Source organism: Bubalus kerabau, chromosome 13, assembly GCF_029407905.1.
Source record: "Bubalus kerabau isolate K-KA32 ecotype Philippines breed swamp buffalo chromosome 13, PCC_UOA_SB_1v2, whole genome shotgun sequence".
Lineage (NCBI taxonomy): Eukaryota > Metazoa > Chordata > Mammalia > Artiodactyla > Bovidae > Bubalus > Bubalus kerabau.
This window is the reverse complement of record NC_073636.1, coordinates 51,487,523-51,501,002: the sequence shown is the minus strand read 5'-3', so window position 1 is coordinate 51,501,002 and position 13,480 is coordinate 51,487,523. Positions and strand designations below refer to the sequence as shown.

At 45.9% G+C, this 13,480-nt stretch overlaps 1 protein-coding gene across 5 annotated transcripts in view; it reads left to right on the top strand.

Annotated features, from left to right (window-relative positions):
* Positions 1-10,935: 10,935 nt before the first annotated feature.
* The window catches only part of SMOX (spermine oxidase), a 35,121-nt gene continuing 32,576 nt past the window's right edge, over positions 10,936-13,480 (top strand). For 3 of the 5 annotated variants that reach the window (XM_055544282.1, XM_055544281.1, XM_055544284.1), the window contains exon 1: positions 10,936-11,102. The gene's annotated coding sequence lies outside the window, so the exon portion shown is untranslated. The remainder of the gene's footprint in view (positions 11,103-13,480) is intronic. The other 2 variants (XM_055544285.1, XM_055544283.1) reach the window with 1 other exon arrangement.

Here is a 13,480-nt window from a genome sequence, read left to right as displayed (position 1 = left end):
CTTGCCTGGAGAATTCCATGAATAGAGGAGCCTGGAAAGCTACTGTCCATAAGGTTGCAAAGAGTTGGACATGATGGAGTGAATAACACACACACACACACACACACAGAGAAATCCTGATAGTTTAGACATTAGTTTTTACATACTTTGTTCCTTTAAATTTTCACCCCCATCCTGAGAGACAGTCTTTTATAACTACTCCCATTTAAAGAATGGCAAACAGGAATCTGGCAAACCTGCTCAAGATCTCATAGAGGGTCAGGTGCCTGAACCTGACCTTTTCCTCTTGTAGTTCTGGGAGAAAACAATGAGGGAGTGTCTTAGCTCCAGGTCACATTGCACCAATCAGACTCCAAAGTCTCTGCTGGGCAGGAAAGAAAAACAGGTTATACCCAAGGCTGATGCTGGTGGCTAGATTTGTAAGGAGCATTTAAAGTTCCAGGCTCCAGTTAAAACAGCCTACCCGAAGAATCTGTTCTTGAAGATAAGAGAGAGGTATTTCTTGGAGCTTCTGCTTTGTGGTAGATATCTGCAAAGATGGTTACTAAGGACTCCTGTTCCTGTATTGCACATTTGTTATGGGTTGGATTATATTCCTCCTAATAGATATCTTAGATATGTTGGAGTCCTAACCACAGGACCTCAGAATGTGACCTTATTTGGAGGCAGTGTCTTTATAGAGGTAATCAAGCTAAAATGAAGTCATCAGGGAAGGCCCTAGTCAACTGGTGTCTTTATAAGGGGGAATTTGGGCACAGAGATAGGCATAGGCACACTGAGAGAATGCGTGTGAAGATAAAGGAATGAAGGGTGCAATTGCCAGAAAATAGTCAGAAGCCAGGAGAGAGGAATGAAACATATTCTCTCTATCTGATAAAAGGAATCAACCCCCTGACACCTATCTCAGACTTCTAAACTCCAGAATTATGAAACAATACATTAATTAAGCCACCCAGTTTGTGTGACTTTGTTGCAGCAGCCCTAGCAAACTAATATAACATCATAATCCTCCCTTCAAGAGGTAGAGTAAACTTATTCTTCCTTTTCATCTGAGCTGGCTTTGTGACTTTCTGTAGCCAATACCAGAGAAGGCAATGGCACCCCATTCCAGTACTCTTGCCTGGAGAATCCCATGGATGGAGGAGCCTGGTAGGCTGCAGTCCCTGGGGTCGCGAAGAGTTAGAAACGACTGAGCGACTTTACTTTCACTTTTCACTTTCACGCATTGGAGAAGGAAATGGCAACCCACTCCAGTGTTCTTGCCTGGAGAATCCCAGGGATGGAGGAGCCTGGTGGGCTGCCTTCCATGGGGTCGCACGGAGTCAGACACGACTGAAGCGACTTAACAGCAGCAGCAGCAGTAGCCAATACAATGTGACAGAAATAATGAATTGGCAGTTCTGGACCTAGGTTTTGTGTTTTTTTATCAGCTTTTTCCTGTAGTTGATATCTAATCTTATAGCTTTGTTTTCAGAAAAGATGCTTGAAATGAGTTCAATTTTTAAAAATTTGCCAGGGCTTGACTTATGGCCCAAGTGGTGATCTATCTTGGAAAATGTTCAATGTGCACTTGAGAAAAAAGTGAAATCTATTGTTTTGGGGTGAAATATCTGTATATATCAATTAGGTCCAACTGGTCCAATATATCCTTTAGAGCTTGTGTTTCCCTACTTATTTTCTGCTGGTTGATCTGTCCATTGGTGTGAATATAGGATTGAAGTCCCCTACTATTACTGTGTTACTGTTGATTTCCCCTTTGATAGCTGTTAGCATTTGTCTTACATATTGTGGTGCTTGTATGTTGAGTGCATATATATTTATAATTGTTATATCTTCTTCTTGAATTGATCCCTTGATCATTATGTAGTGTCCTTCATTGTTTCTTGTTAACAGTCTTTAGATCTATTTTATCTGATGTGAGAATTGCTACTTCTACTTTTCTTTTGAGTTCCGTTTGCATGGAATATCTTTTTCCAGCCCCTCACTTTCAGTCTGCATGTGTCCCTTGGTCTGAGGTGGTTCTCTTGTAGATAGAGTATATGTTTTTGCATTCATTCAGCCAGTCTGTGTCTTTTGGTTAGAGCATTTAGCCCATTTACATTTAAGGTAATTTAATTATTGATATGTATGATCCTGTTACCATTTACGTTTTAGGTTTGTTTTGTATGCCTTTTCTTTTTGTGTTTCCTGTCTAGAGGTGTTCCTTTAGTGTTTGTGTAGATGTGGTTTGGTGGTGCTGAATTCGCTTAACTTTTGCTTGTCTGTGAAGCTTTTGATTTCCCCTTTGAATATGAATGAGATCCTTGCTGAATAATCTTTATTGTAGGCTTTTTCTTTTCAATCTCTTTAACTATATTCTCCCATTCCCTTCTGGCTTGCAGAGTTTTTGTTGAAAGATCAGCTGTTAGCTGTTAGCCTTGTAGCTGTTAGGCATCTGCTTGTATGTTATTTGTTGCTTTTCCCTTGCTGCTTTTAATATTTGTGCTTAATTTTTGTTAGCTTGATTAACACATGTCTTGGCAAGTTTCTCCTGTATGGGACTCTCAGGGCTTTTTAGATTTGGGTGGCTATTTCCTTTCCTGTTTTAGGGAAATTTTCAACTATAATCTCCTCAAATATTTTCTCATGCCCTTTCATTTGTTTTTTTTCTGGGATCCCTATGATGCAAATGTTGGAGCACTTAACATTGTCCCAGAGATTTCTGAGATTTTTCCCATTACTTTTTATTTTTACTGTGTTCGTTTCAGTTATTTCCACCGTTCTATCTTCCAAGCTCACTTATCTGTTCTTCTGCCTCAGTCAGTCTTTTGTTGGTTCCCTACAGTGTATTTTTAATGTCATTTATTGTGTTGTTCATGGTTGATTATTTACTCTTTTCTAAGTCCTTGCTAAACATTTCTTGCATCTTTTTGATTCGTGCCTCCAGTCTATTTATCTGTGCCTTCATTTTATTTTCAAGCTTTTGGATCATCTTTACTATTATTACTCTGACTTCCTTTTCAGGTTGATTGCTTGATTCCTCTTCATTAATTTGGTCTTGTAAGTTTTTATCATATTCCTTCATCCACTGCATTTTCCCCTGCCTTTTCATTTTGTTTAATTTACTGTGTTTTGGGTCTCATTTCTGTAAGCTGGAAGGTCACAGTTCCTCTTACTTATGGAGTCTGTCCCCCTGGGTGGGATTGGGCCAGGGCTTTGTGATGATTTCCTGGTTGGGAGGACTTGTGCCTGTACTCTGGTAGATGGGGCTGGGTCTTGTTTCTCTGGAGGGCAGTGCTGTGTCCAGTAGTGTCTTTTAGGGTGTCTATGGGTTTGGTGGTTTTGGGTAGCCTGTCTGCCATATAGCAGGGTTGTGCCCCTGTTTTGCTGAAGGATTGGTGTGGGGCATCCAGCTCTGGAGCTTGCTGTCTTTTGGGTGTTGCTTGGCCTTCGTGTTGAGATGGAGGCCTTTGGGAGGGCTCTTGCCTATTAATCTTCCATGGGGCAAGAGTTCTCTGGTGGTCCAGATTCCTGGACTTGAGTTCCTTACAGTAGCATGGAGACTTCACAGGTCACACAGCACAGAAAACAAAAATCTCTAGACTAACAGTGAAAAAACTTTAAATAGCCAGGAACTCCCAAGGAAATTCACACAATTATATAGGGAAACAAAGGAGGAAGAAGAAAAAGAAAAAAGATGGGTAAGAAAAGGAGTCAGAAGATGGCAATCAAGATTATTATCAAACCCCTAAGTGCAAATTAATACTAAAAATTAGACTATCAAAGATACAAAATCAGAAACAAAAGATCAAAAAACAAAGATAAAAAACATGGGAAAAAATTAGACTCAAAAATACAAAATCAAAAGCAAAACATCAAAATCAAAAATCAAAAATATGGAATTTATTTTAAAAATATAGTGTTTTTTAAAAAGGAAGAAGTAAGTCATAAAAAATTAAGGGAGTAATAAAGAAACATATTAGGACAATATGAGAAAAAAGGGAATAGGGGGTGGAAATATATAGATAGCAGTAGTGAGAGGAATTGGAGAAGGCAATGGCAACCCACTCCAGTGTTTTTGCCTGGAGAATCCCAGGGACAGGGGAGCCTCATGGGCTGCCATCTATGGGGTTGCACAGAGTTGGACATGACTGAAGTGACTTAGCAGCAGCAGCAGCAGCAGTGAGAGGAATGACCAAGTGATTCTTCCATTTTCCTGCTCAAGTTGATTTGCCTACTCAGAAAGTCCTCCAATATACCTAGGAAGGTCTCTGGATCTGTTGTGGGCAGTGTGGGCTCAGTTGAGAATCAGATCTTCCCTTGCTCCAGCTTGTACTTGTTCTCAAAGTCTACAGTTGTCCCTGAAGTGCAGTCTTGGGCTAATTGCAGGAATTTAAACCATTGCACCTGCCACTTCCAGGTAGTTTCCCCTTCTTTCCTTTGCTCATGTAGCCCTTGGTGTTCTGCTTTGGTTTTGGGCCTACCTCCACTTGTAAATCTCTCTCTAGTGTCTCTTCTCTGCCCAGACATGAGGTGGGTGAAGGTAGCTGCTTATTAGGACTCACTTGCTCAGTTGTGCTGGGAAAGGGTAGAAGTACAGCAGATGCTGCTAGGGTGTGTGGGGCGTGCTCGCCTCAGTTGGTCCCTGCAGGAGGTTGCCACAGTCTGAGGTGGGTCTTGCGTTTCCCTATGGGTCCTGGGTTGTGACACCCTTGGCAGAGCTGAACCACTTGGGCTCCCAGGAAGACATGGGTAGCAACCCGAGGCAGTTCACAGCTTGGTGGTAATTGTGATTTCTGGGGTTGGGACCATAGCGCCGCCCTGCCTTCAGCCTCTGGCATTCTCACCAGCTTCTCTGCTTCTGGGGCCGTAGACTATACCTGGCTCGCCCCCCTTTAGGCATTAGCTAGTACAGGGTTCCTTTGTCCTGTGAGCATGTGGAGTTAGAGTACTGTGTTAAAGCCTTCCTGCAGGAATGATCTTTTGCTCCTCTGGTGGTTTTCCCTGGTCTGCCTCTGCAGTGTCACATTAGCCCCTTCAGAGTATTTTCATGGCAGTCAACCCTGGTCCTGTCCCTATGGACCGACCCCTGAGGCCTGAGCCTCTGCACTCAGCCCCCACTCGCTGTGGGCAGATGCGAGCACGTAAGCTGCTTCTCAGCTGGGAAGTGCCATTTGGCGTGATCTCTGTGGTGAATTTTCTCTGTTTTGCCTTCAGAGCACCTGTCTCGCTGCGCTCCCCTCTGAGGTTCTGAAATTCCCCTCTGACCCTGTCTCTGAGTGGGTAGGAAACTAGGAAAGTGTGTGGAAAGTTTTCTTCCTTCACAACTCCCTCCCTGGGGGGCAGGTCTCTGTCCCGAACTTCTTTGTCTCCCTTTTTTTGTCTTTATTTTTTGCCCTACCTGATTCTGAGATTGGTTTGTTTTTCTGGAAGTCTGGGGTCCTCTGCCAGTGTTCAGATGTTATGTGGGAATTGTTCCACACGCAGATGATTTTTTGATATATTTGTGGGGGAGAAGGTGGTCTCCCTGTCCTATTCCTTCACCATCTTGCAGGTCCTCCTGGGCCTAGTCTTAAGATGCTTAGCACATTCCATTCTCACCCTCTGGGAAGTCAAGCTGCCAGGTTGTTAGTATATTCTGCAGAGAGAAGCCATTTGGATTGTTTGAGCTCCAGACAAGCTTTAAGTTGATGTCAACTTAAACTGGTCAACACTGGTCAACTGGTCAACATTGAATGCAACAGAAAAAATTATCTAGCTGAGCCCAGTGAACCCAATGAATTCTGAGGAAGAAATCATTGTTGCTTTAAGCCACTAAGTTTTGGGGTTGGTTTGTTACACAGTAATAGACAATTACACCAGGGGCTTCCCTGGTGGCTCAGATGGGTAAAGAATCCACCTGCAATGTGGGAGACCTCGGTTTGATCCCTGGGTTGGGAAGATTCCTTGGAGGAGGGCAGGGCAACCCACTCCAGTGTTCTTGCTTGGAGAATTCCATGGACAGAGGAGCTTAGTGGACTCAGTTAAGGCAGGGCCCAGCTTTCACGGAAGGCTTGACCCCTTGGACTTAGACTCTGTCACTATCAGGAAGCCCTGGAGATGCTCACAGGATTAAATAGAATGAAATTGTCAAAGACACTCCCTCCTCCCTGCCACCAAAGTAGAGCAGTGAAAGACTACCAGGGAGCAGAATCTCAAGTAGAAAATAAATGAACAAATAACCTCCAAATCTTTGGGGGGTTTTGTTTGTTTTTTTGTTCTTTAAGGAAAAACTGACCCTCACATTTAGAGTTGCTTTGGGTTTTATTAAATTGAGGATGAGGCAGTGGGTACAAGTGAAAAATAGTTTCTTACAGAGGCCACTTCCACTCAAGGTCATGTACTGTGAAGGGACAGGCTCCAGTGATTTGAGTGCTCCCCCTCCCATTGCACTTTCCTCTTCGTGCAGTTAAACATTCGAGACTGATACCATGCAGGGTCCTGTGGGGCTTCTGGACACAAGGCCTTTCTGTGTCCCCCATTTCTTTGATTATAGTAAATAATCTTCATGCAGCCTCCATGACCTTCCCTGAGTTCCAATGGGTAAATTCAAACAGTTGATAATTAGGAAAGGGAGGAGGAGTGAGACCAGGGAGAAACAGTCAAGAGCAGCCTTGGGGCAAGGTCTTGTTTCCCCATCAAGGGATTGTTGTTGTTCGGCCACTAAGTTGTGTCCAATTCTTTGTGGCCCCATGGACTTCAGCACACCAGGCTCCTCTGTCCTCCACCATCCCCCAGGATTTGCTCAGACTCATGTCCATTGAGTTGGTGATGCTATCTAATCATCTCATCCTGGGTTGCCCCCATTTTCCTTTTGCCTTCAATCTTTCCCAGCATGAGGGTCTTTCCCAGTGAGTTGGCCCTTTGCATCAGGTGGCCAAAATATTGGACTTTCAGCTTCAGCATTAGTCTTTCCAATGAATATTCAGGGTTGATTTCCTTTAGGATTGATTGGTTTGATCTCCTTGCATTCCAAGGGACTGTCAAGAGTCTTCTCCAGCACCACCATTGGAAAGCATCAATTCTTTGGTGCTCAGCCTTCTTTATGATCCAACTCTCACATCTGTACATGACTACTGGAAAAACCATACCCTTGACTGTGTTGCAGGGAAGAGCCAATTCCGACTCCACGATGTATCTGTTTCTTTGACTTTAACCTTTGTTTTTCGTTGTTTTTGCTATTATAATCATACATAATGACCTGCCTTGGGGAACCTTGCCCCTCTGCCTGAAGAGATTAATACATCCCTGGGCTTCTTTTGTGGCTCAGCTGGTAAAGGATCCACCTGCAGTGCGGGAGACCTGGGTTCAATCCGGGGATTGGGAAGATCCCCTGGAGAAGGGAATTGCTACCCACTCCAGTATTCTGGCCTGGAGAATTCCATGGACTATATAGTCCATGGGATTGCAAAGAGTCAGATACAACTGAGCAACTTTCACTTCCACTTTCCCTGAGTTTGGGGCTTCCCAGGTGGTGCTAGTGGTAAAGAATCCACCTGTTGATGCAGGAGACCAGGTTTGCTCCCTGGGTCAGGAAGATCCCCTGGGGGAGGGCATGGTAACCCACTCCAGTATTCTTGCCTGGAGAATCCCATGGACAGAGGAGCCTTGCAGGTTCTTGTAGCTCCGTTGAGTTACAAAGAGTCGGACTCAACTGAAGCAACTGAGCACAAGCACACACTCTCTGAGGTTGGCCATTCCAGCAGATATTTTCAAGATAATAGTCTTTAAGTAAGGCTTTCTTATCTCTCCTTACTATTCTTACTCTTCTTACTATTCTTTGGAACTCTGCATTCAGATGGGATAGCTTTCCTTTGCCCCTTTGCCTTTCGCTTCTCTTTTTTTCTCAACTATTTGTATATATTACATTTCTTTTTCTTGGGTGTGGTTTTGGTCACCGCCTCCTGTACAATGTTATGAACCTCTTTCCATAGTTCTTTGGAACTCTGTCTATCAGACCTAATTCCTTGAATCTATTTGTCACTTCCACTGTATAATCACAAGGGATTTGATTTAGGTCATACCTGAATGGCCTAGTGGTTTTTCCCTACTTTCTTCAATTTAAGTCTGAATTTTTCAGTAAGGAGCTCATGATCTGAGCCACAGTCAGCTCCAGGTTTTGTTTTTACTCACTGTATAGGGCTTCTCCATCTTCAGGGCTACAAAGAATGTAATCAGTCTGATTTTGGTATTGGCCATCTGGTGATGTCCATGTGTAGAGTCATCTCTTATGTTGTTGGAAAAGGGTGTTTGCCATGACCAGTTCTCTAGGCAAAACTCTGTTAGCCTTTGCCCTCCTTCATTTTGTACACCAAGGCCAAACTTGTCTGTTATTCCAGGTATCTTTTGACTTCCTATTTTTGCATTCCAATCTCTTATGATGAAAAGTACATCTTTTTTTGGTGTTAATTCTAGAAGGTCTTGCAGGTCTTCATAGAACTGTTCAACTTCATCTTCTCTGGCATTATTGGTGGGGGTATAGACTTGGCTTTTACTTCCTCAACTCCTCCCCTATTCTGTCCTATAAAAGAAGTTGGAATCCAGACCCCCAAAAGATGGTTATTTTGAGACATTTGTCAACCATTTTCCTCTGTCAACTGGCTTTCTGAATAAAGTCATATTCCTTGTCTCAATACCTTGTTGCTGAGTTAACTGGCCTGTCATGCTGCAAACAGACAAAGCTTGGAATTGGAAACAAATATATTGACTTTGTTGGCAAAGTGATATCTCTGCTTTTTAATTCCTGTTCTAGGTTTGTCATAGCTTTCCTTCCAAGGAGCAAGGCATCTTTTAATTTCATGACTGCAGTCACCATTTGCAGTGATTTTGGAGCCCAAGAAAATAATATTCGTCATTGCCTCTACTTTTCCCCCTTCTATTTGCCATGAAGTGATGAGACCAGATACTGTGATCTTAGTTTTTATTATGTTGAGTTTTAAACCAGCTTTTTCAATGTCCTCTTTCACCTTCATCAAGAAGCTCTTTAGTTTTTCTTCACTTTCTGCCATTAGAGTGGTACCATCTGCATATCTGAGGTTGTTGATATTTCTCCTAGTCATCTTGATTCCATCTTGTGATTCATCCAGCTTGGCATTTTGCATGATGTACTCTGTGTATAAGTTTCATAAGAAGAATGACAATATACAGCCTTATTGTACTTACAGTTTTTGAACCAGTCAATGGTTCCATGTCTGGTTCTTCTCAGGAGACAGGCAAGATGGTCTGATACCCCATCTCTTTAAGAATTTTCCACAATTTTTTTTGACCCCCTACACAGTCAGAGGCTTTAGTGGAGTCAATGAGTAGCAGCACATGTATTTCTGGAAATCCTTTGCTTTCTCCATGATCCAACAAATGTTGACAATTTGATCTCTGGTTCCTCTGCCTCTTCGAAATCTAGCTTGTACATCTTGCTTCATGTACTGTTGAAGCCTAGCTTGAAGTATTTTGAGCATAATCTTGCTAGCATGTGAAATGAGCACAACTGCCTGGAAATTTGAACATTCTTTGGCATTGATCTTCTTTGGAATTGGAATGAAAACTGACCTTTTCCAGTCCTGTGGCTGCTGCTGAGCTTCCCAAATTTGCTGGCATATTGAGTGCAGCACTTTAGCAGCAGCATCTTTTAGGATTTTAAATAGCTTAGCTAGAATTCTGTCATCTCCACTAGCTTTTTTCGTAGTAATGCTTCTTAAGGCCCACTTCACTTCACACTCCAGGATGTGTGACTCTAGGTGAGTAACCATACTGTCATGGTTATCTGGGTCATTATGATCTTTCTTGTATAGTTCTTCTGTTCTCGACACCTCTTCTGCTTCTCTTAGGTTCTTTCTGTTTCTGTCCTTTATTGTACCCATCTTTGCATGGAATGTTCCCTAGGTATCTCCAGTTTTCTTGAAGAGATATCTAGTCTTTCCCAGTCTATAGTTTTCCTCTATTTCTTTTCCTTTAAGAAGGCCCCTTTATCTCTCCTTGCTATTCAAGGGATACACACAACAACATCTTTGAGATATTTCATAGATACTGAAACCTGCTCCAGGTGGGGGAAGTTAATGATTAATGATGGTATGCTGCCCACAAGCATGTAGACCCCAGTTGGACCTGAAGGTTAATGATGCTGACTCCTACTTACCTCACCACCAGCCCAGCAGAAGAATGTCCAGGAGTTGATCATGCCCTCTTTAAACAATTAATATAAAACTTCTCACTATCTTCCCCAAATTGGGACACATAGTTTTGAGGTCATGAGCTAGCTGTGGCCTGCTTTGCCGGCAAAGCACTAAAGCTATCCTTTCCTACTTCACCCAAGACTCTGTCTCTGAGATTTGATTGGCACCAGTGTACAGAGATGCTGAGATTTCTGCACCAGTATTAATGTGAGGTGGCATGGGAAGGGGTGGTGGTGGCTGGGTGCGAAGTGGTGTTGCGGACAATCTGAGGCTAGAGGTAGCCCCTTAGGAAACCACCCCACCCCCGCCCCCAACTGAGATCCAGTGGATCTGCGGAAGTGAAGGCAGCTCTGGGAGGAGAGAGAGGTTCCTCTTCCTTTCGACGGTAGGGTTTGGAGTTCTGCGGGTAAACTGAGTCCAGGGGCCTAGCTCTGCTTGTTGCCTGGCAGGCCCCTTGGGCTCCACCTTACACCCAAGCATAGCGCAGGCAGGGCTGGACTAACTGCTTTTCTTTTGGGGGACAGGTGGGAACGTTAGGTGCCCAGATTGAGGAGGGGACGTTGGAGCTCAGGTAGGGAGCGCTGGGTCCCGGTCCCTCTGCAAGAAGGGACACAGAGGTCCTCTGCCAACGCGGCCTCCAGCCTCCCCGCTCCTGTCCAGCCGAGCCTGGGAGGAGCTCGGCGAGTCCCCGCCTAAAGGCGGAGCGGGGGCTGGGCCTGAACGGATTGGGCGGGGTGGGTCGGGGACGCGAGGCTGAACGGGGCCCCACACAGGCCGCGGCGGCTGGCTCGGGCCCCTAAGGTCCCAGCAGCGGCTGGAGGAGGAAGCCCGGCGGCTGAGGAGAAGGGGAGGCGGAGGAGGCCGAGGTGGAGCGCCACTCACGGAAAACTCTCTTCCCCGGCTCAGCAGGGAAAGGTACAGCGCGCGCCTGCTCCCCGATCCTCGACCCCCGGCCGCCGGCCCCATTCGGGCGCAGGCTGGGGCTGAGTCGACCGCGGGAGGGTGAGGGGCCCGCAGCAGCCCCGAGGGCTCGGCCGGTCCGGGGCTCGGGCAGCTAGAGCGGCGGTCGTGCGGGAGGGCGAGGGTGTCCGGCGTTCCCGGAGGCTGGCGGGGGCGGTGGGTGCCGCGCCCCTTAGCTCGTGTTGCGGGAGGCGGCAGTCCGACCCGGTGGCGGTGGTTCCCGGGGCAGGGGCTGCGCTGGCGTGGAGGGCAGGCGGGACCCTGGGGCTGCGTGCGACTGGAGACGTCCCCGGCGGGCGTCCTCGGTGGGAGCAGACAAAGCCGGGCGCTGACGCCCCGCGACTGCTCGGGCGACCCGGAGGGTGGGCACTGGAGAAGGAAGAGAAGGCGCCGGGGCGATGGTCGGGACGCTGGAAGAGGCTGGGCCGTCCTCCCAAAGGGCGTCCAGGTAGTCTCTTCGCGGGGGGTATGGGAGGAGTCCCCCGGACCGGGTTGGGAGCAGCTCTCTCCGAAAAGCCAACTAGGGGCTCACAGGCTGCTTTAGGTTAGGCTCCCTACCTTCTCTGAAAGGGGTAGGGAGTGTTGAGTGCTCAGTTTGGGGGAGGGGCTTAGAGATAGAGCCGGTCAGAGGCTGGGGACCCCCTCGGAGCTTGCACCAGGAAAAGGCATGGCCTGATAAGACAAGCGCTGTAGCTGGCACCTGTGGTGAGTTGTGCCCACAGGTTGGTTGCAGGATCTGCCGGTGGTGGCACATCCCGTGCCAGACCGCGAAGTAGGTGGGTAACTTGTTTGTGTTTGGAGCAGGCAGCAAAACGGCAGGTGTCTGGGTGGGGGTGGGGGTCATTGGAATGGGTATGCATGCATCTGAAAGTGTGTAGTGAAGGACCCACATCTGCGTTTTGCATCTTTGCCCAGCATCCCAGTTCCTGCCTCAGGCTAATGCCTCCACTAGGACTCCAACGTAGTCTGCCCCCTGTCCCTCATTCTTCAGTTACCTCTCCTCTTGGATCATTCACAGCAGTACCTTCTTCACATGCTTTGGCACCCCACTGCTTCCCTTTTATGACCCTCCCCCACCTTTTTTTTCTTCATCCCTCATTCTCCCCCAGCTACAGATGACCTCACTTCCCTTCACAGTAATACTTCTCCAGAGAGCTGCCTGTACCTATGGTCTCTGTGTTCTTCAGCTCACTTGACCTGGCTTTGGTCCCACCGCTTCACTGAAGCTGCCCTAGTAAAGGTCTCCAGTGGTTTACACTCCCCTATAAGCAGATCTTCCTTGACTAGATCTAGATCCTTGGTCTAGATCACTCTTTGTAATGTCCTCTCTTGACTTCTGGTTTTCTTCCTCACAAACCCCCTTTCTTCCTACCAAAGCCCTTCCTTACTTGTTTTTAAGGATGACTCTTTCACACAGTTGTAAATGTTGGAGAATCCTGGGCTCTGTTCTTACCCCCTCCTTTCTCCTGAGTCCCTTCTATTTACGTTCCCCTCAAGCTCTCATTTTTTTTCTTATAATTTTTAAAATCATTAATTTCAAACATTAATTTACAAGCACACATCTTAAATGTACATCATTTTCATTCTCATAATTTTATGTAGCAAGTTTTATCTTCAGTTTAACCTCTCTATCCAGCCACAATCTAATGATTTATGATGTTATAGGTATGAAAACTTAATATGGATGAAACAGAGTCCTGACTGCACTCCCCAAGCATGACCCTCCTGTGGCCTTCCCATCTCAGTAAAGGCCCCATAACGCACCTGCTGTCAAAGACAGGAGACTAGGTGGAATCTTTTTCCTTCTTTCCACAGCTGGTACTACAGCAAGGTCTTTTGCCAAATCTATCTCAGGCCTATTCTTCATACTCTGACTCCATGCTACTGCCCTAGGCTACTGCCCCAGGCTAAGCTACCTTTTCTGTCTTGCCTTAATACTGTAGTAGCTTCTGCCTGCTTTCCCCAAGTCTGCGATTGCCTCCTCAAATTGATTTTAACAGCAACAAGAACAATTTAGAAAAATATTGAGTAGTCTCATTCCTCTAAGAGCCTAAACAGCTTCCTTTTGCACTTGGAGTAAAATTTCAAAGCTTTCCCCGGTCTTTCAGGTCTTCCATGATCTGGTCACTGCTGACCTCCCCTAGGCTAATCCTGACCACTGTCCCCTTTGCATTTTTCTGACAGCCACACCTGAATCACTTCTGCCGTTTGAACACCTAAGCTTTTTCCTGCCCTGTGGCCTTTGCCTGTGCTGTTTTCTCTGCCTAGAATGTACTTCCAAGGTTTTCTACTGGACTGGCTCTGCTCCTTCTTGTTTTTCAGGTCTTACCTCA